Source organism: Phoenix dactylifera, chromosome 9 (assembly GCF_051530095.1).
Source record: "Phoenix dactylifera cultivar Ajwa chromosome 9, Ajwa_hap1_PhDact_Kaust_v1.1, whole genome shotgun sequence".
NCBI lineage: Eukaryota > Viridiplantae > Streptophyta > Magnoliopsida > Arecales > Arecaceae > Phoenix > Phoenix dactylifera.
In genome coordinates, this window is record NC_143198.1 from 23,769,854 (window position 1) to 23,791,147 (window position 21,294).

The window sequence follows — 21,294 nt, forward strand, 5'->3', positions numbered from 1 at the left end:
TGGCCTCGAGATTCTCCCGTGTTACTACTAAAATATTAAAAAGATCGTGTACGAGTGTGTGCAAGGGGGAGTTGGTTTGAGTGTGATGGGGAGAGAGAGAGAGAGAGGAAGATGGCGGTTGCGGCGATGCAGTGAGAAAATTTTAATGGCTGGACCAAGAGTACGGACACTTACATGCATGCACCACCTCCCATCAGTTGGCTCCACCACCTCCTTACTCTCACCAACCAGAGCAATCCAAGGTGCATTTGGTTCGAGCCGGAATTAAAATTAAAATCAGAACTGCTCTATTCTCCTATATATATAATTTATTATTAAAATTATAATAAAAATTTATATATTAAAAAATATTAATAGATTTTGAAGAATTAGAGTTATTTATTTATTTATTTTTTGGGAATCGAAATAGAAATGAAACTTCTTTCAACCAAACAACTCGAATAGGAGTTACACATTTTTATTTTCATTTCAAAGTCCCACTATCCTCAACAAAATATGCCTCAAACTTTCTGAGTTTTAAATTGAATTATCTAGCTCATTGGTCGTTGAGTAGCCAATGACCTAACAACAATTTGCATCTGAATACATAATGCATGCATGTGTTAGGTGGTGCATCTATGTTATGGTTGCTATGAAACCTTTGGCCAATAAAATTATCAACAATCTTGGGTTTAATAATTTAGTGTACGGTAAAGACCACACCTTTTTATGATCCAATGCCAATTATGAACCAGTAAAAATGTTGAAAGCAATTAAAATGGGGCTACATTAAATCTAATGAATCATTTTTTGAGAAATATGATAGGAATGCCACAAATAGGAATCGAATTTTGGACCTCTCAGATGGAGAGTGATGCCTAACTACTGGCTAATCAAATATTAATTTTAATTTATAGCTAGTTCTGTATAAGTTTTGGAAACATGATATTCTAACAACAATTAGGTGTAGCAATATTTTTTATTTGAAGGCGTCAGGATTGCTTTGTGAAAATCTACTATATATATAAAAAAAACTCATTGGAGCCCGGCATGTACAACTGGACTCTAAAAATAGTTTAAGTTTTGGGATCCATGCTCTCAAAATCCAAAAGAATTCTTCTTTTTTTATATCCCGCTCCTCTGGTCTTAAAAGAGACATGCATGCCATCAAATGGTGCCAGTTTTGAGAATGCTGGTCGACATTGTTAAATGTGCAACAGATCGGAGAAATAAATGTACTGCTTTCAGCTTAAAATGGTGCCAGTTTGATTAAAGGGTGACAGCAAGAAGGTTAACTTAGGTATATAGAAAGATTTCTCTGCGATTCAGACTTGTTATTGGTACTAAACTTTTCAAATCAGCTTGTCCACGAATGCCGTAAGATGTTTTTTCTGAAGGAAAAATAATTCATATATTTTTAATGTCACTAGATTATGTCACGCCCCATGAATGTCCAAAGTTTGGGTTACACTGCAGAATAGACGTGGGTAGGTGGGATGTTGGTAGAATGGTAGCATGAACTTAGAAGTTAGTGCTGGCATCAGATTTTGGTGGCGCAGAAGAAAACCTTTTGGGCAATGCATCCAAAAGACGTAATTATGCATTAGACGTGAAAGTGCCCCTACTTACCTCACTCCCCATCAAATTAGGCTGCCTACCTCACTTCCTATCAAATTTAGGCGCATAGATAAGATGAAGATATTTATCAGCATGTTTGGTTGAAGAAAAATGAGTTCTAAAAACTTATTTCGATTTTGATCCCAAGTTCTATTCCAGCTATTTAGTTAGAGAGATTCTCAAAAATCTAATCTAAATTCTCACCTGGCATTGAAATTTTATTTTGATTCCGATTCCAGTCATGAAGCAAATACATCGGAGAGTACAATTCTTCTGATTTTTATTTCGATTCCGATCCCCATGCCCCCAACCACACATAACAGTAATAGAGGGAATCTCAAAAATAAAGAACAGAAAAGAGAGCTATTTCTCCGTCCAGAGCACTCCTTACAAAAATTACTAGGGTTACCGAGTTAGACTTCATGCTGTTGCCATGCTGAACAGGTGCACGAAGTAGAAGCAAATTGTGGAAGGAATTGTCTCACGCCACATAACCATGGTGCGGTCCTTTTCTTGGACCTAACAGTCACGGCAGTCCTATCAGAGCACAGGCGTAGAAGAGAGAAGAGAATCGAAACGAACGAAAGCAAGAAAGAAGGCGTCAAACACCGTCATGCCAGCCGACCAGTGTGGAAAAGGTCGGCAAGCGTAGCGGCGTAAGCCTCATGATGGAAACATCAGTTGCCATCCCAAGATAGGAAGCAAAGTGTGACATATATAGTTGTCCCATGTTCAATTTCTGAAGCAGTGTGGAGACTGTTCTAAGGGAAGCTAATTAAAGACAGCCACAAGCAGTTGCTTGTGTAGACTAAATTTAGCTTTGGTGAAGCCTGGACCGCTCATCTCTTGTGGAAAATTAGTCGGCTTTAAGTTCAGCTTTGATGAATAGGTCTAATTTTATGATCGACTAAAAGTGTTTATTATAGTCAATCAATGCCACCAAGTTAGGCAACACGATACGCTTGCATGAGTCCATAGTGAGGATTGGATTAAAAGAAGTACCTATAGTGTCCTTGCCACTGTTAATTTGACCTAAAGACTTGAAATTGTGTCATTAGAGTGTTTGCGCCACCTTCTATGGATCGAGGAGCAAATACTATGACGCAAGGATATGGACACGAAGCACCATAACCGTCTCTGTTGGACAAAAAGTTTTGAGATGGCAGCATGTGATACGCTATGTCACCTTTTAATCAAAACACATTAATCAATCAAGGGTCATAAATAATTGAAGATTTTGAGTTGTGACTTGTTCTTTGCTATCCATCCGTTAGAGATAACTATGTCGCTGGCATGGTTATTTTTGGTACTTGTTCTCTTTTTTAAGTCTTGTATGAAATTCAGATATTCATTGCATCACCAAGTTTATTTCTTATGCTTATACCATCTTGATCAGGGAAAAAGCCAAAGAAGGTTGGTAACAAAATCATAGGCCAATAAAATATGGATATATTATACCAATCTAATAAAAGATTGAGTCGGGTTGGGTTGGGTTCATTTCTAAAATTTCTGATCCAACGGCTTGGGTCATTTGGGTCAGGTTGGATCCATATATAACCCAGTCCCAACCTAAAAATTTAAGTCCGAGTTAGGTCCGATTCAAATTGGATTGAATCACGAGTCAATCCGATCCATTTGCAGCCTTACGTACAAGAAAGGTTGAATTTTGAAAGTAAGTTATATGTGACTCAAGCCCTTTCTAGATGTATGACACATGTTGAACCAACCTATGTATGTATGTGCCTATCGTCCCTTGATCTTGAATTGTTGGACGGTAACAGAACAAACCAATTAGTTGCCAATAAGCTAAAACTATGCGTTGGTGGCGTACATGTGCATGATTATGCATTTGACACCTAAACCATTTTCAGATACTAACGTTCATGGGATCTCCATGTAGGTACGCATGTGATCCAATATTGAAATATTGATGAAAGATGATAAATATAGGTAGTTGTAAGGTGCTTCTTGTTTGATAGCTAGCCATCGGCCATAAAGCATTATGACTTTATAAACTATGCAATCTCTCTCTCCTTTCTAAACTACCCAAGATGCCTTTTCCTTTAGGTGGCTCAGATATGATGGATTTTGTGAACGGGGAGATTATAAAGGGTTGAAGGGAGACATCCAACATGAAGAAGCTTTTAATAAATATACTACCAAGCAAGCATGTGCTGCCGAAACTACACTACCTAGTCTACCTTTATGCATGCCTCAAGGCGACGACTCTTTGTTTTTTTGGGTCTTCCTGAAGTGGTGTATGGTAACGCCAAATTTTCTTGCACCCAAATCCAAGTTTGAAGAGAATCCAATGCACTTTGGGGTCGAGAGCGACGCTTATTTGAAAGAAGACAATAAAAAAGAGGCATAGATGAAGACGCTGGAGATACTGGTGGGGCAGCTCTTCATGTGGCTCCACGTGTAGGCATACGATCTTGCCGCAGAAATTTGTTAGGATAAGGCTTTGCTGTTGCCGACACCACTTTCTAAATGGCTAGTCGTGGACGCAAATAGCCAGCTTCCATGACACCCCGCCGAAGTTTCGTTCCTTCTATACGACGCAAAGAAAGAAGGCTTCATGCATTATGATGTGATGTGTTACTGTAGCTAGTTTTAACTGGGCCCGGTCTGACTCTCCCGTCCGAAAACCGGAGTGGATGCAGAGATTTGGGCAGCGCCGCCCATCCAATAGTTGGCTGCCACGTTTGGATGGAAGATCCTGGCACCCATAGGTCCGGAGCTTGGCATAAGCGATAAGGTCAGGTCCGAGAGTGCTGTATTCGCGTAGCAGTACAGTGCACCGCACCCTTCTCTTCGCCTACACATTTAGTGAGTGGGTGTCGTCGCCTGGGTGTAACCCGGAGTGGTTGTACCATGAAAAAAAGAAAACAGTCACGAAGTCCGAACGTATCCAACCTGAACATCTGAGAATCTATTTGTGCCGGGGATGAATGAAATTAAGGACATGTTTAGCTGAGGAGAATTATGAATAGAAATAAGGATAAGTGACCCTTGCTTAAGTTACTTGGTTGGGACGGTTCCATTCTTATTCCTATCTCAGAGAGAATAAAAATATGCCCCAATCTCTAAAAATTTAATCTCGGCTCTCGTCCAGGTATTCAAATACTATCATGCTAGCTTTACTTTTTAAAATTAAATTTTCAAAAATATTTCTCTAGATTTTTCAAAAGATTTATTTTAAAAAATTCTGATTTTGATTCTAATTTTGATTTTAATATGAACCAAATGTATCAGAGAATGTATCCATTCCGAATTCTATTACAATTTATTTCGATTCTGATTTGAATTTTGATCGTAAACCAAACTCATCATAAATTGGAACCCCTTTTAAGGTATATTTGGTTGAAGAGAGTTGTGCCTCAGAATGGAAATGAAAATGGGTTGGTTGGATAATTTTATTCTTATTTCTATTCTAAGAAAAATAAGAACATCTCAACTCTCAAGAATCAACTTTTAATATTTAAATTTTATTATAATTCTAATTCCGATTTCGGTCATGAACCAAATACCTAGAAGAATATGACCACTCTGATTTTCATTCCGATTCCGATTCCAATCGTAAACCAAACTTTTCTATTACTTCCTCATGGACCCAAATTGACGAAATGAACTATAGTTAACAATATGCAGCTACTATGATTTAAATGTGGCACCAATTGAAAATCTCCCAACGAGGGGGTAAAAAGCTGATTTGAGTCAAACCTAGTGACAGGCCAAGGTAGAGACCACCCAATCCAACGCACCTCCATCCTACTCAAAGAATCTCTCTCTCTCTCTCTCCCTCTCACTCACTCGCTCATCCATGAGTATGCGTGCACACTCCAGCTTGCATGCACTTGCATGCACAGGGTTGCAATCAATGTAACTAAGGAATGCCCAGAAGACGTGGAGCTACAGTAGCAAGTCTGTATAAAAAAATATAAAATATATAAATAAATTTATCTCATCCTACCTATTAAAATTTTTGGAACAAGTGATAATTTTAACATGGCATTAGAGCAGAAGTCTTGAATTAGAACCTGTCTTTGCACTCTTTAACCCGATTATTAAAATTTCACATATTGGGCTAACCCATTAAAAAAAAGTCCGGCCAATATTTGAAGAAGAGTGAAAGAAAATATAAAATATATAAATAAATCTATTTCATCCTATTGGCTTAAGCTTTTGGGATAAGTAGTGATTTTAACCGTCTCAGTGGGAAATCCCAGGAGCAACACTCAGCTTTCATTACTCAAGTTTTGAGGAACACCAATCAAGATTTCATTACTTCAGCTTTTGGACCACCTCAAGCCTGATAAATTTGAACCAGAGGCAGGAGAATACAATTTTTTTTTTGGGTAAAGGGCATTATAATCTACTAATTGAGCTAGTATATCAAAGATTGCATTAGAGTTCGTTCATGCATGACAAAAAAATTAAGAAAAAGCAAATAAGTTGAATTAAGAAAGTAGACTCTGATTTGAAACAAAGTTCAGGTGATGCAACAAAACTTCCTTTTTGCACTCAGCTCCTCTCCCCTTTACGTTTTTCTCCAAGAAATTCAAACAAAAGGACTAGCTCCACAGTACAAAAATGCTGTATACTGCTTCCCTACCCAACAATTTGTGATGACACTGATTGGAGCCCTAACCTCGCCAGAAAGATCTAGTCAAATTTATGCTCTTTTACTCGGAAAGTCTATTATCTCCCAACATGAGGGATTCACATCCATATGAATCACTGGAAGAAATAGCACCAACAAATTAGGCCATGCTTTGTTGAGTCTGGACAGCTGCACATACAAATGAAGTCAGCAATGTGACACCAAACAGTCTCTACAAGGAACTGCATGCCGGACCCAATCTGCAAATAGAACCACAAATGGCCATGTCATGAGAAGATGAAAGCATCTGCCCTGGTGTCTGGTGAAAAGGTTTTAATGTCTGGAGAGCATCATCCCTCGAGTTGATGATAAAAAATCGTTGTCACTGCCTAATCGACTGGGTGTCACAGAAGAGGCAGGAGGTGCAACATGTGAGAATCCGTATAGGTGTGTGTTTAGTCTTATACCGGTTATTTGCCGAGAAGATCTTGGGTACTTATACAAGACTAAAGAACCCAAAGATAAGATCCTGGATTGTTACACAATAGGCCTAACTTGCTCCACCAATGGCTACACCGTTGATGATGGATGATGCTGAGCACATAGTGTACATTCTGAAACAGAAAAAATGATTTCTTATGATACAACTGATGCATGTCTCTGAAGAAGGAAAAAGGATTACTCACAGCAATACAAACTATTTCCAGTGTGGCAAAATACTGTTTGAGGTTGATTGCTAGTAACTTGATAGGCAGCAGGTTTACAAATGGTTCAGGATCTTGTCTGTAAGCTGAGCCAATGAACAATAACCAATCTATAGTAGAGTATATATTTAATGTAATGACTAAAGCATAAAACAATAATACCACCCTCAACCTAAGCATCTTGCAGATTCCATAACTCAAAAGCTGCCCTTTATTGCAGGTGCCCATTCTCTTCAATATCCAAAATTGTGAAAGAAAGAGAACTAGAGGGAAAAGTGGAACACCTTCTCGAGATGATCTTGTGAAATACCATTCAGATTACTTATTAACATTGATCGACTTATTCATGTATAAAGGAATGAGTTCACTTTGGTTATTCAAACTGAGCTTCTGTAGAACGATGCAACATTTAGCTACCACTGCGGTATCTCAGACTTACTCCTATTATCCTATTTTCTCCAGTGTTGACTGACGAGCGCACTAAAGAGAGTCTGCCATCCTTTGAGATGCATGATCCATTGCCGAGCAAAATATATGATGTAAACTTAAACAAAAGAAGTGCATCATATGCATACAAAAGCTTCTGCTTATGCTTCACATCACAAGAAAGTTACAATACAAAATTATGAGGGATAAGAACCTCAGCTTGAAGTGCTGAATTTTGAAATATGTTAGCAAGTTCAAAAAGAAACCAGTCTTAAAAATAAACCAACATCCACAAAAAATTTTTAAAGTGTTTAAATAATGTGAAATATGATCAGAACTCTCAAGAGATCGACTTTAGATTAGCGCATATATTTTTTTGAAAAAACTTTAACATACAAGAATAATCCTTAGAAATGCAATAACCTTCACATAAAGTAACCTAAAAAATACCTTTTGTCTGCACATGTACGTACTGCTATCCACCATAAAATGAAGCATCAATACAGGCAAAAAGGAAGAAATAGTCAAAAGGTGAACAAGCAAGCTACCCAGATGTTGGAAAATAACTGTAATTCCCAGAGGGGCGTGCCTGCCAATGCTTCCTATCTGCTGCAAAATAAAAAGAAATAGGATAAACTATAGTAATTTGGCATTCTTGAAGTACCTAAGAACCATATATCTAAGCTTTCAAAAGCATCACCTGACTAAAGTTGTTCACACCCTTCTGACCAGCTGATGGTGTCATTCCTGGAATCTGATAGTTGATATTTGGCCAGTTTTGCATTGGAAAATTTCCATTAGCCAGGCTACTATATATTAACAGCCAGTTGATTAGTTCTTCCAGGAAATGTTGTAGGCACACCGCCAGATTTAGCTGCAGCTAGCCATGACAAGAGCCTGCTGCTGGGAAAGGAAGGCGAGTTGCTGTTGATGAATGGAATATGGCGACACAATATAGGACCGCGATAAATCACCAATGCAATGAAGATAGAGCACTTATAACAACTTATGAAGATCTACTGCAACAAAAATGATAACCAAGATATAAAACAACCATAATAAGTGCACATGGAATAACCGGTTGGCAGAATCAGCTGATTATAAAACAGCAACCATCTGAGTTCCACTGATCTTAAGAAGGATGTATTTTATGCAACGCCCCATAAGCTTAGCTTTCTAAAAACCAGGTGGTAGGGCCGATGTGTGTCGGTAGCCCATTAGAATCAGACAATGGAAGAAACATTGTTGATAACCAATAATCTTTTCATTTTCTTCAAATGATAACAATAGCTGCCAAAATCTGTGAATAATTTGTATCTATAACAACAATGGATACTTGCATCCTACCCACATGTTCATTAAAGAGGTTCATAATAATGTTTTTAACATTCCTCTGGGGTTTCACTGGAGCTGAAGATAGAATCACAGGTGGTGAATCTTTAACTAGGTCTTCAATTCCTGATGCAGGCTGTTTTTTTATTTTCGACTGGCTTTGCGGTAGTGTTTCTGTCTGCAGCAGTTGTTGCCAGTGCAGCTGCAAAAAGCAAAGCCATCATAAAAAAGTGAATACAGTTAAAATAGTTGCTTCAAGAATTAAACATCCAGGATTAGCAAATAAAACAAATTTTAAGAGAATTACGTAAAGTGTAGATATATTATTCAGAAGTTGCATTCTGAAAACTGGCTATGAGAAACAGATCGCGCCACAGAGAAAATTTGATATCAGTTCTTATGAAACATGGAAGAATGCAATGTATCCTACTCTGGAATTCTGCCCATGCATTATCATCCTTGGATGATGATTCTGAGCAGTTTTCGCTCAGGGTTTTCACTGAGAGCATATTAAGAAGATCAGCCACGTATCAAACTTTTGGAGGTGGCGCTGGCATGGTATCAACTTTAGGCATTGGGGCATCAACTTTAGCAGGGACTGGGGCTTTAGCTTTGGCAGAAGCTGTCTTCAGGTGTTGTGATGAATCAGACTTGGGCATAACTGGCTTTGCTTTTGGTTCAGAAGAAACCTGTTTTCCAGTTCCACCTCATCAGGCTACTTGTGAATCATAATAATTTCAACATTTTTCTGGATAAAACATTAAGAAGAAAACACCTTGTTAATACGTAGATTCGTTTTAGGACTGAGAAATTGCGTATAAAACCATTTCCCCGGCCGTGACAGCTCGACCGATTGAGACAGCTACCGGGCAGGAGAGCTAATACTTAATACTTAATAGATTGCAATAGTTGAAATATCTAAGAGAATTCGCAAGTTACGCAATGGAAAAAGTGTAACCATTATCCTATTAGTGATGACTCCAGCAAAATGCTGGAAAAGACATACAGAAATATTTTTTAGTCATCTCAGTTTAAAGATAATAGCAAATTTTAGCCAATAATCATCTCTCTCTCTTTCATGCTCACACAAAGGTAAGCAAAGCGATGCAGTTGGGGAAAGAGAAATGGTAAATTTACACCAAACCTTACAAATAACCAGCACCTAGTTAAGTTATTGGTTGGTGTTGTTCCACATGACTTGGGGTGAAAGCCCCATTTAGGCCTCAGTTTTAGGGGCACTACCCTGATTTTTTCAGGGTAACTTGTAAGGACCGGTGTTAGTTTAGATTGTTTTGTTTAGTTTTGCTCTTAAGGAAAGATAATAGTCACTGATCCATGTGAAGCTGTTCCAAACCGGTGCTATCACTGTATTGATATGGTACAGTACAGTACAGAGTCTATTTGGTATACCGAGTATCGGTACACCATCCGTACGATATGCCAGCATACCATGCTTTGAAGCCACTAGAATATTTTTCTTTGCAAGGGGTGATGGAAGGTTATGCTGCTCTTCTGAAGACTTACGTTGTTGGCAAACACATGACCATCTCTATCACACTGTTTCTGCTGAAATTCAAGAACTTTCTCTTCTTAAGCGTCTGAAGGTTTTAATGTTCCGTTCCTAGGTATCCATCTCTTATCTTCATATCTGGCAGATATTTTTTTTTTTCTCTTCTAAGTAACAAGCTTAGCCTTAAGCCTGTAGTTAACATGAGAAAAGCAACAACTTATGGAATAAATCTAAAGAGAAAATATGTACTTTGCACGAATAAAGTTTTTGTTGAGATTACTGGGCACAAAACTCACTGTATCCGGCTTACCAATTAACAATTGGTCTCATTCAGGCATTCCATCAAACACATCACAGGCATGAAAAGATAAGCACAAAGACACCAAATTTACGTGGTTTAGCAGCAAGTGCCTACATCCACGGGGAGGAAGAGCAATCCACTATGTCAATCTTCCCAATAGGGTACAAACATAGATACATAAGAGCCCAAAATATGGACTGCCAAATGATCACAATAGGAGGCAAGATAAACCAAATATAAAGCAAAAACAACCTGATCGGATCACCCTTCTGCAGCCACAATGATAGATCAAAAGTGTAGTATGCAAATCAACCTTTCTACGGCTCCAATGGTAGATCAAATGAATATCAAAAACATACCTTCCCTTGTTGCATGTACTGTGAACAACAAAGAAGAAAGAGGCTCACGGAAACAGGGAAGTCATAGGAAGAAGCCACGGTTGAAGAAGGGAAGAAGGAAGAAAGCCTCCAGCGAGTGAAGACAAAAGGGAACCCAAGTCGAATATTGCCAGGAGACCGAGAGCGCACGAGAGGATGAAGAAGATGGGTGCAGCGGCTGAAATCCCTTTTGTAATGTCCGGGCCCACAACCTACTAGGCCCAATAAGAAATAGGCCCAGTTAAGGGTTGGGCCCAAATTTCACTGTAGCCAGCATAATTATTATCAGGAATAATAAAAAAAAAAAAACGAAGGGATAAGACCGACAGGGAGGGGTTACCGCACCCCCTGCTGGCAGCCGATGCCGGCGTGCCGGAGACAAGGGGGGGCGGCGGCCAGTCCCGAAGTATGGAGGAAAGGAGAGGATGGGACCTCTCAGAGGGGGGTTTCATCCTCTAAACAAATATTTAAGCCTCTGCCGGCAACCCCAAATCACAGACCCCCCTAAACACCGAACGAGAGAAAGAGAGAGGATGAAACTCCAAGAGGAAGGAGGGACTACCAGGGGGAAGAACTGCCCAACGGTAACCAGCAAAAAGCCAGGTAAGCCCCCTGCCTTCTCTCCCCCTGTTTTGTGCAAGACAACAAAGAAACAAAGAAAGAAGGGAGGAAGGGGACTGCTGGCAGACCAAGGGAGCGGCCGCGGGCATCCCGCAGTGCCGCCGGCTTCTCCCGGCATCTCTTCCCCGTGGGAGAAGAGAAGGCCGCCGCAGGCGCGGCCGTGGGCTCAGCCGCAGGCGCGGCTGTGGACGCCGCGAGCTCGGCCGTGGCACCGCCGACTGTGGCTCGGCCCTCCCAAACCCCCCTTCTTCCTTCACAGGGGAAGAATGAAGAGAGGAAGAGAGAGGGTTTGGGAGTGAGAGAGAGAATATGGGGGGTTGGTGAAGGGAGGTTGAAGAAAAGGGAAGAATGAAAGAAGAGAGGAAGAGGGGACTCATCCTCCTCGTCGTGTGCGGCGGCCGCCGGCTTCGGCCGCGAGCACCGTCGTCACAGGCTCGGCCGAGGACGCCGCGGGGCCTAGCCGTGGACGCCGCCGGTTGTGGCCCGGCCTTCTTCCGCTCGCCGTCCTCCCTTTCCGCTCGTCGTGCTGCCATCGTCGGAGAAGAAAGGAAGGGGGAGATCGGGATGGAAGAAGAAGGGAGGAGAGGAAGCTTCGGGAAGGAGAAGAAAAGAAGAAGGAGAAGAGAAGAAAAAGGGAAAGAAAAAAAAAAAGAAAGAAAGAAAGAAAAAAAAAATATAAAAAGAGGGGGTTTAGCCGACTAACCTAAGCCCAATTAGACTGGGCAGGTCTAAATCCGAGCTCAATCAGATTGTGTTAAGTCTGGACGAGCCCAAACTGCAAATTGGGTCAAATCCGAACCAAATTAGGCCCAAATTGATTTGGGTCCGAACCTAGTTGAGTGGAGTTAATCCCAGCAGGCCCAATTAATACTAAATTAGGCCCAGTAAATTGACAGAGGACCCAATTGGCTAGAAAAGGTTGGACCCAATTATAAACGAGGCCCAATCCTTCAATTAAAAACCCAATCAACCCATGTGGGCCCAATCTGGTTTTAAACTGAGCCCCAAAGGCTCTAAATTGGGTAAATTGGACTTGGCTAGATCCTTGGATGGGATCCAAGCAAGTAAGTTCATAGTATGATGAACTAAGAGATTTTATAATAAATAAATGGGGAATAATGTAAACCCTATGATGTTGTTTTAGGTGATTAAGGATTTGTCACCTGGACTTGAGCAATTTGGAAAGCGAATTGAGGTAAGTAATCTGTCTTAATCCTATCGTAGATCTTGTATTACGTTTTATAAGATGAACCAGTGTTTTTCATACAATTTGAATTGTATGCATGATTAGTGAAGAATGTAAGTAACCTGTCCTAATCCTGTTATGGATCATGTTATGTTATTAATGTTTCCTAAGCATTTATTTTAAGTATATATGTTTCATACATGATATGTTACAATGCATAAGTAACTTTAATGATCCCAGAAGCTATGGCTATGTATGCAACATGATGATACTGATATTATAATCATGCATGTAAGTTTATAAAGTCTTAGCTAGCCCAGAGGCACTATAATGGGCTCAAAGATGCTACTGAGAATGACTGAGCCGCCAGTGGCTGAATAGTAACTGAGCTGCCCCGCCAGTGGCTGAATAGTAACTGAGCCTGCCCCGCCAGTGGCTAAATTGGAATTGGGCCTGCCCCGCCAGTGGCTGAATAGTAACTGAGCTTGCCCCGCCAGTGGCTGAATAGTAACTGAGCTGGCCCCGCCAGTGGCCGAGTCTGACTTCGCAGTAGCATCCGAGAGTAAAAGGACCACGGCATGCCGGGGGGGCACGGTTTCATATGCATATAATATGAAAATTTTGTGATTTGCACTACTGCTTTGTTTAAATTGCATACTTATTATGCCAGGATGATTATTAGATAAACATACATGTCAGCTTCTCAAAATCCTGATTTACATGTTTAGTCTACTGGTTGATCCGGTAGGATTATGCAGGATTACTTACTGAGCCGTGTAGCTCATATCCGTTCGTTTACTTTTTCTTTCAGATCCTCACCAGTGATCGCCATCAGATATGTTTTTATTTTGTTACAGAGCTTCGTATTTTTGGAGAAGCTTATATACTTCTGTACATTTGAATAGCATAGAAGTTCTGTATTTTTGGTTTCAAATCTGAAGGTTGTACTGCAAACTTTTAATATATATATAAGGATGAATCCTTTTTGGCTACCTGTTACCCCTGTATGAGGCTGCGTGCTACTGTGGGCGATAGTCGGCAATAGCACGGCCGTGTCACGGATCCGGATCCGGGGCGTGACATATAGTGGTATCAGAGCTATAGGTTAATCATGAGTAAAAAAAAAAATTTCAAATTTTAATAAGGGCATGGGTAGTTAAGTCTCATTTAGTGAGATTTCGTATATTGGAAAGAAAGAAAAGATTTTATTGGTCGCATCATCGGTCAGTCACAAAAATTGCTTGACACAAATATTTTGATAGGTGACAATGAGCAACAAAAAGAAAGATGTTAGGGCTAATACAAAACCATTCTAGGGGCATGATTGTGACAGGTATGGTATCAGAATTTAAGATTTAAGACTACTAAGGATTTTGGTGTTTTGAATCAGAATGCTAGCAAGCCATGCCAAAATAAGAATAAATTATTTTGGAGATTTCTCGATGGAGTAATTTGTTTTTTTTGGATTATGATTAAATTAGATTTTGACTGATATTAAGTGGAGTACTAGCCATGGAATGTTAAAGTACATAGTGATTATTTGTGTATTAGTATATAGGTGATTTTGGAAGTTTAACTTGATACTGGGTACTGTGGATAATACTTCTAGTTTGAAGTTAATTATTTTGATGGCAAGATAGGGTTCATTCATAAGTTGTTTAAGGCTTGGACAAGGAAAGATTTTTATTCTTCGAGGATGAAATTTGTATGACAATTATGCATGAAACTATTATATAGAAAGAAAATATATTTGAGAATGAGATCTAAGAGTTTTCCCTTTGTTTACTTGGAATGTGAAATATTAGATCTTTGCAAATTATAATGCAAGATTAATATTTTGATTGGAAGTCATTTAGTAAATCCTGAGAATAATTTTCAATGTTGAAGAATATTTTAGGCTCAAATGTTCTACTATGGATAAAGTGCAGTTGTTTGTGATCCTGTGATAAATCAATTAAACGAATATTAGTTGATGTTTTGAAAAAAAAAAAAAAAAGAAGAAAATGATGATGACATGGGGTCATTAGGAAATGCGAGTGGAATCAGCAATAGAGTTGACATGGGAACAGGCCCAATAGCACATGATGATTCAGGGGTTTGTACTTAGTGACCCTGCTTCTAAGATTTGAAATAAACTATTTCATCTCTAATAGAGGGGCAATTATCAAATGCTTTCGTTTATCACTAAGAAGCAAGTTTAAATTGTTTCATGAGGAAGGTGAAAGTTATGGATGATAATTCCACATATCATCGTCTGGTGGAAAGAGTACAAAAGAAGAAGATTTTTAAATAGAGATCTTACACCAAAAGTATACATCCTTTTCTTTTAACGGAGATGTGAGATCCAGAATCACTTTCTAGCAATGCTAAAGTAGGGCAGATTATTGTTCATGCAATTTAAAGATACCTAATATAAGATTAGGATATTGAGAAACAATTTCTAGAAGTTTACATAATTCTGAGCTTAAAATGTTCTAAGATGATTTGAGAGTTCATCTCTTATTAGAAAAGAAGGCTCATTTTTATGGCTGAAGTTGCTGGAAATGTAAAATTCGTTTAAAACGTTTGTCACTTGTTTAAGGGGATCTCATGTTGGGATACCCTTTCTTTGCTCGTTCATGGAAAAGTAAAAAGCAGTTCTAGCTAAGTAAAATTCGATCTAGATGGAGGAAAGATTTGTAGTGCAAATATCCATGAGGTATTAAATAGTTCTGTTTGTAGACAAGTAGTATGTTGATCAAAAGTTATTAGTGAATTCAAAGGATTTTGATGTTTTGAATCAGAGTGCGCAGCGAAAATATAGTGGTCTGAATTATTTACCTAAGTTGGTTAGAAGTGCGATTCCTTTAATTCGGAAAGTTTTGATCTGTTTTTTGGTGTAGTAGGATTTTTTCTTGATAAATAAAAAGAGAATGTTCTGATTTTGGATAGCACGGTGCTATCCTAGATTCTCCAGTTTTATGTCGTGCTAAGAAATTCTTAGCATCTTTTGACTAGAATTAATGGATCATCGATTTTGATCTCAGATCTGAAATATGCTGATATGAACCTCCGTCCTTCTAAATGTGAAGCTTGAATTTTTTTTAATTAATATCAACTCTCCATCTGATTAAAAGAAATTGAGGTTATCAGTAGACCATGATGAATTTCAATCAAGAGTGGACTAGAGTTGTTTATGATCCAATCTTGTGATAGATCGGTTAATCGAGAGCAGTTGATAGTTTGATAAAGAAATTTGATATTTTTATTCAAAATTAAGATGTTGATTTTCGTGTATAAGCAACAAAAAAAAAGTTTGAATTAGATCACCTATTAAAAGAACTAAATCTCGAAGTAATGGACCTTACTCTTTTGATAAGATCTACTGATGAAGTTGTATTGATAAAGAGAATTATTAGAAGATTTGAGTTAACTTTCTAGTGGAGAAAAGTGTTGTTGATTCTATGAATAATCTGGAGATAGCTATATAATTTCACCAGTGAGTTTTTCTATTGTTGGCAACTCTTGAGAGATTTTGAGCATCTTAAATTTAGTATTAACGGATTGATGGTGCCTTGGATGGGCTCAGACCTGGAATGTTCCTTACTCCTAGCTATGACATTTTCGATCTACCTATTTGAAAGGGGTTTGAAGTTTTGCTAGGGTAAAGGTTGATCATTAAATTGTAGGCAAAATTAAGAGAAGAAAGAGGATTATAGATTATGAAAAGTGTTTGATGTTAATGCTCTCACCTATTTCTGTTAAGCCGATTACGATCTTTGTGTGGACAATCCAAACTCTGGAAGACATGCTGAGGGCTTGCACTGTGGACCTAGGTGGAAACTGGGATAGTCACATACCACTGGTGGAATTTGCTTATAACAATAGCTACCATTCCAGTATCCAGATGGCCCCATACGAAGCTCTCTATGGGAGAAGATGCCGATCCCCCTTACACTGGGATGATGTCGGGGAACGGAAAATGCTAGGCCCCGAACTGGCCCAGCACACCAGAGACAAGGTACTACTAATTAAGCAAAGGCTTCAGGCTGCCCAGGATAGACAGAAAAGATGGGCTGACAGAGGAAGAAGGGCCTTGAAATTTTTGGAGGGGAACTTTGTCTTCCTAAAAATTTCACCATCAAAGGGTATTACCCGATTCGGAAGACACGGCAAATTAAGTCCTCGCTACATTGGCCCATTTGAGGTTCTTGCTAGAATAGGCAAAGTTGCCTACAAACTGGCCCTACCTTCAGAGCTATCAGGCGTACACAACGTCTTTCACGTCTCTTTGTTACGGAGGTACGTTTCGGGTCCCAGCCATGTGGTACCACATGAGCCTCTGCAATTAAATAAAGATTTAACCTATGAGGAGGCTCCCCTGCGCATCATAGACAGAAAAGAGCAAATTCTCCGAAGGCGCACCATTCCCTACGTTAAAGTCCAGTGGACCAACCACACTGAAAGGGAAGCTACCTGGGAATTGGAGGAAGAGATGCGACAACGCTACCCTCAGCTCTTCGAGAACCGAGGTATGTTTAATTTCGAGGACGAAATTTATTTAAGGGGGGAAGGATGTAATGTCCGGGCCCACAACCTACTAGGCCCAATAAGAAATAGGCCCAGTTAAGGGTTGGGCCCAAATTTCACTGTAGCCAGCATAATTATTATCAGAAATTAAAAAAAAAAATGAAGGGATAAGACCGACAGGGAGGGGTTACCGCACCCCCTGCTGGCAGCCGATGCCGGCGCGCCGGAGACAAGGGGGGGCGGCGGCCAGTCCCGAAGTATGGAGGAAAGGAGAGGATGGGACCTCTCAGAGGGGGGTTTCATCCTCTAAACAAATATTTAAGCCTCTGCCGGCAACCCCAAATCACAGACCCCCCCTAAACACCGAACGAGAGAAAGAGAGAGGGAGCCGAAGCCCTGGAGCCGAAGGCGAAGGAGCCCTGAAGCTCCAAGAGGAAGGAGGGACTACCAGGGGGAAGAACTGCCCAACGGTAACCAGCAAAAAGCCAGGTAAGCCCCCTGCCTTCTCTCCCCCTGTTTTGTGCAAGACAACAAAGAAACAAAGAAAGAAGGGAGGAAGGGGACTGCTGGCAGACCAAGGGAGCGGCCGCGGGCATCCCGCAGTGCCGCCGGCTTCTCCCGGCATCTCTTCCCCGTGGGAGAAGAGAAGGCCGCCGCAGGCGCGGCCGTGGGCTCAGCCGCAGGCGCGGCTGTGGACGCCGCGAGCTCGGCCGTGGCACCGCCGACTGTGGCTCGGCCCTCCCAAACCCCCCTTCTTCCTTCACAGGGGAAGAATGAAGAGAGGAAGAGAGAGGGTTTGGGAGTGAGAGAGAGAATATGGGGGGTTGGTGAAGGGAGGTTGAAGAAAAGGGAAGAATGAAAGAAGAGAGGAAGAGGGGACTCATCCTCCTCGTCGTGTGCGGCGGCCGCCGGCTTCGGCCGCGAGCACCGTCGTCACAGGCTCGGCCGAGGACGCCGCGGGGCCTAGCCGTGGACGCCGCCGGTTGTGGCCCGGCCTTCTTCCGCTCGCCGTCCTCCCTTTCCGCTCGTCGTGCTCCCATCGTCGGAGAAGAAAGGAAGGGGGAGATCGGGATGGAAGAAGAAGGGAGGAGAGGAAGCTTCGGGAAGGAGAAGAAAAGAAGAAGGAGAAGAGAAGAAAAAGGGAAAGAAAAAAAAAAAGAAAGAAAGAAAGAAAAAAAAAATATAAAAAGAGGGGGTTTAGCCGACTAACCTAAGCCCAATTAGACTGGGCAGGTCTAAATCCGAGCTCAATCAGATTGTGTTAAGTCTGGACGAGCCCAAACTGCAAATTGGGTCAAATCCGAACCAAATTAGGCCCAAATTGATTTGGGTCCGAACCTAGTTGAGTGGAGTTAATCCCAGCAGGCCCAATTAATACTAAATTAGGCCCAGTAAATTGACAGAGGACCCAATTGGCTAGAAAAGGTTGGACCCAATTATAAACGAGGCCCAATCCTTCAATTAAAAACCCAATCAACCCATGTGGGCCCAATCTGGTTTTAAACTGAGCCCCAAAGGCTCTAAATTGGGTAAATTGGACTTGGCTAGATCCTTGGATGGGATTCAAGCAAGTAAGTTCATAGTATGATGAACTAAGAGATTTTATAATAAATAAATGGGGAATAATGTAAACCCTATGATGTTGTTTTAGGTGATTAAGGATTTGTCACCTGGACTTGAGCAATTTGGAAAGCGAATTGAGGTAAGTAATCTGTCTTAATCCTATCGTAGATCTTGTATTACGTTTTATAAGATGAACCAGTGTTTTTCATACAATTTGAATTGTATGCATGATTAGTGAAGAATGTAAGTAACCTGTCCTAATCCTGTTATGGATCATGTTATGTTATTAATGTTTCCTAAGCATTTATTTTAAGTATATATGTTTCATACATGATATGTTACAATGCATAAGTAACTTTAATGATCCCAGAAGCTATGGCTATGTATGCAACATGATGATACTGATATTATAATCATGCATGTAAGTTTATAAAGTCTTAGCTAGCCCAGAGGCACTATAATGGGCTCAAAGATGCTACTGAGAATGACTGAGCCGCCAGTGGCTGAATAGTAACTGAGCTGCCCCGCCAGTGGCTGAATAGTAACTGAGCCTGCCCCGCCAGTGGCTAAATTGGAATTGGGCCTGCCCCGCCAGTGGCTGAATAGTAACTGAGCTTGCCCCGCCAGTGGCTGAATAGTAACTGAGCTGGCCCCGCCAGTGGCCGAGTCTGACTTCGCAGTAGCATCCGAGAGTAAAAGGACCACGGCATGCCGGGGGGGCACGGTTTCATATGCATATAATATGAAAATTTTATGATTTGCACTACTGCTTTGTTTAAATTGCATACTTATTATGCCAGGATGATTATTAGATAAACATGCATGTCAGCTTCTCAAAACCCTGATTTACATGTTTAGTCTACTGGTTGATCCGGTAGGATTATGCAGGATTACTTACTGAGCCGTGTAGCTCATATCCGTTCGTTTACTTTTTCTTTCAGATCCTCACCAGTGATCGCCATCAGATATGTTTTTATTTTGTTACAGAGCTTCGTATTTTTGGAGAAGCTTATATACTTCTGTACATTTGAATAGCATAGAAGTTCTGTATTTTTGGTTTCAAATCTGAAGGTTGTACTGCAAACTTTTAATATATATATAAGGATGAATCCTTTTTGGCTACCTGTTACCCCTGTATGAGGCTGCGTGCTACTGTGGGCGATAGTCGGCAATAGCACGGCCGTGTCACGGATCCGGATCCGGGGCGTGACACCTTTCACCCTAAAACAAAACAGAAACCCTTCATCCCACGGGAACAAGTAACGTGTACCTTATATATAATTAATGAAATGTCATTTTGCAAATAGGTCCCTCTCAAAGCCACTATTTGGAGCAAAGTCCAAAATAATCAACAGTTTTCAATTCCCACTCTGTCATAGTTCTGCTTCCTAGCTAGTAGGTATTTCATGACTTTTCATTTCCCATTGCTGCATGCAAGAGTAGTTGAAAATTGGAAGTAAATATTACAGAGTGGCCATGCTGTCTCTAATTTTCAGGTAAAAGTGAAGTGGTGATCATCAAAGAGTTGCGAATACTTCAAGACACAAGATGATGGAGAAGATTAAGCTAGTTACATTGAATCGATGCCATCTGCTCTGGAAGCCATGTGTCTAGCTTAGCAGACCGTACCTGCAGGAGTCATCAAGAACTCGGTCAGATGGAGTTGTCTGTAGCCGCAAACCTATAGATAACTGAAGCAATCAATAAGAGCCAAAACTATTTATGTTTTTATCCAATTTTTTTTTTTAAAAAATCCTAAATCTAAGAAATCCCTATCATTCAAACTACTAGGTCCTTGGACAGTTAAAAACCCAGTCATCTAAAGAAAAAAGTAAAAGAGTAGATGATACTCCCTTCATTTGGCCATTTAATGCCCTTGCCAGTGACATTCACGGTGAAAGTAACTACCTACAGCCACCAAGGTGGTAGCCTGGTGGTAAGGGAGCGATAATTCCACTCGAGTTGTCCGGGTTCGAAACGCGCGGACGTCGATTAAATTTGGGGACCGGATGCCCTACGCCCGGTTGGCTCGTTGGCGGTTATGCTTTCCTTCCACTTGTAGCTTGGTGGTGCCAAGTATGACGTACTCACCTTCGGATGGGAAGGGTATGAGTAAAACAGAGTCTATCCGCATCCGCATCGAACTTTCTCCTGGCGGGGTAGGGGCTCAGTGGGGGCTGCTACACGGGAGTGGGTTGGTCCCTTCCTCCCCCCTACCCCTTTTTTCTAGCAAAAAAAAAAAAAAGGGTAACTACCTACTCAATATTTGAGCAAAGCAAGGTACTAATCTAGCTTCGCATAACACTTACTTAAACTGCCTCACTCACTAACAAAACTAAATTACTCCCAAATATAATCTATATAAAAAAAATATGGCACTTTATTGCCATTGACAAAGTAATTATTATTAAAAAATCAACTTGATGCAATGATAAGGTGAAGATCATCGGTCCAAAGCATGAAAATAATCTCCCTGCATATAAAAGTAAGGCTACATCTGATCCTTCTCAGCCCTGTAATGGCAGGAGTTTAGTGCATTGAGCTGCCTTTTTTAAATAATCAACTT

The 21,294-nt window shown here is 40.5% G+C and overlaps 1 long non-coding RNA gene across 10 annotated transcripts; it reads right to left on the reverse strand.

Annotated features, from left to right (window-relative positions):
- Positions 1–5,131: 5,131 nt before the first annotated feature.
- Positions 5,132–20,139, reverse strand: LOC120112410 (uncharacterized). 10 transcript variants are annotated; one of them, XR_015968859.2, is made up of 5 exons: positions 19,942–20,128; positions 10,832–11,036; positions 8,969–10,582; positions 8,030–8,863; positions 5,132–7,935 (listed from the first exon to the last, which is right to left on the reverse strand). It is a non-coding gene; the product is annotated as an uncharacterized LOC120112410 (long non-coding RNA). The 10 variants fall into 10 exon arrangements; XR_015968858.2 differs by having other exon boundaries at positions 5,133–7,935; positions 8,969–9,350; positions 10,186–11,036; positions 19,942–20,059; XR_005514031.3 differs by having other exon boundaries at positions 5,134–6,813; positions 6,886–7,935; positions 8,969–11,036; positions 19,942–20,139.
- Positions 20,140–21,294: the final 1,155 nt, after the last annotated feature.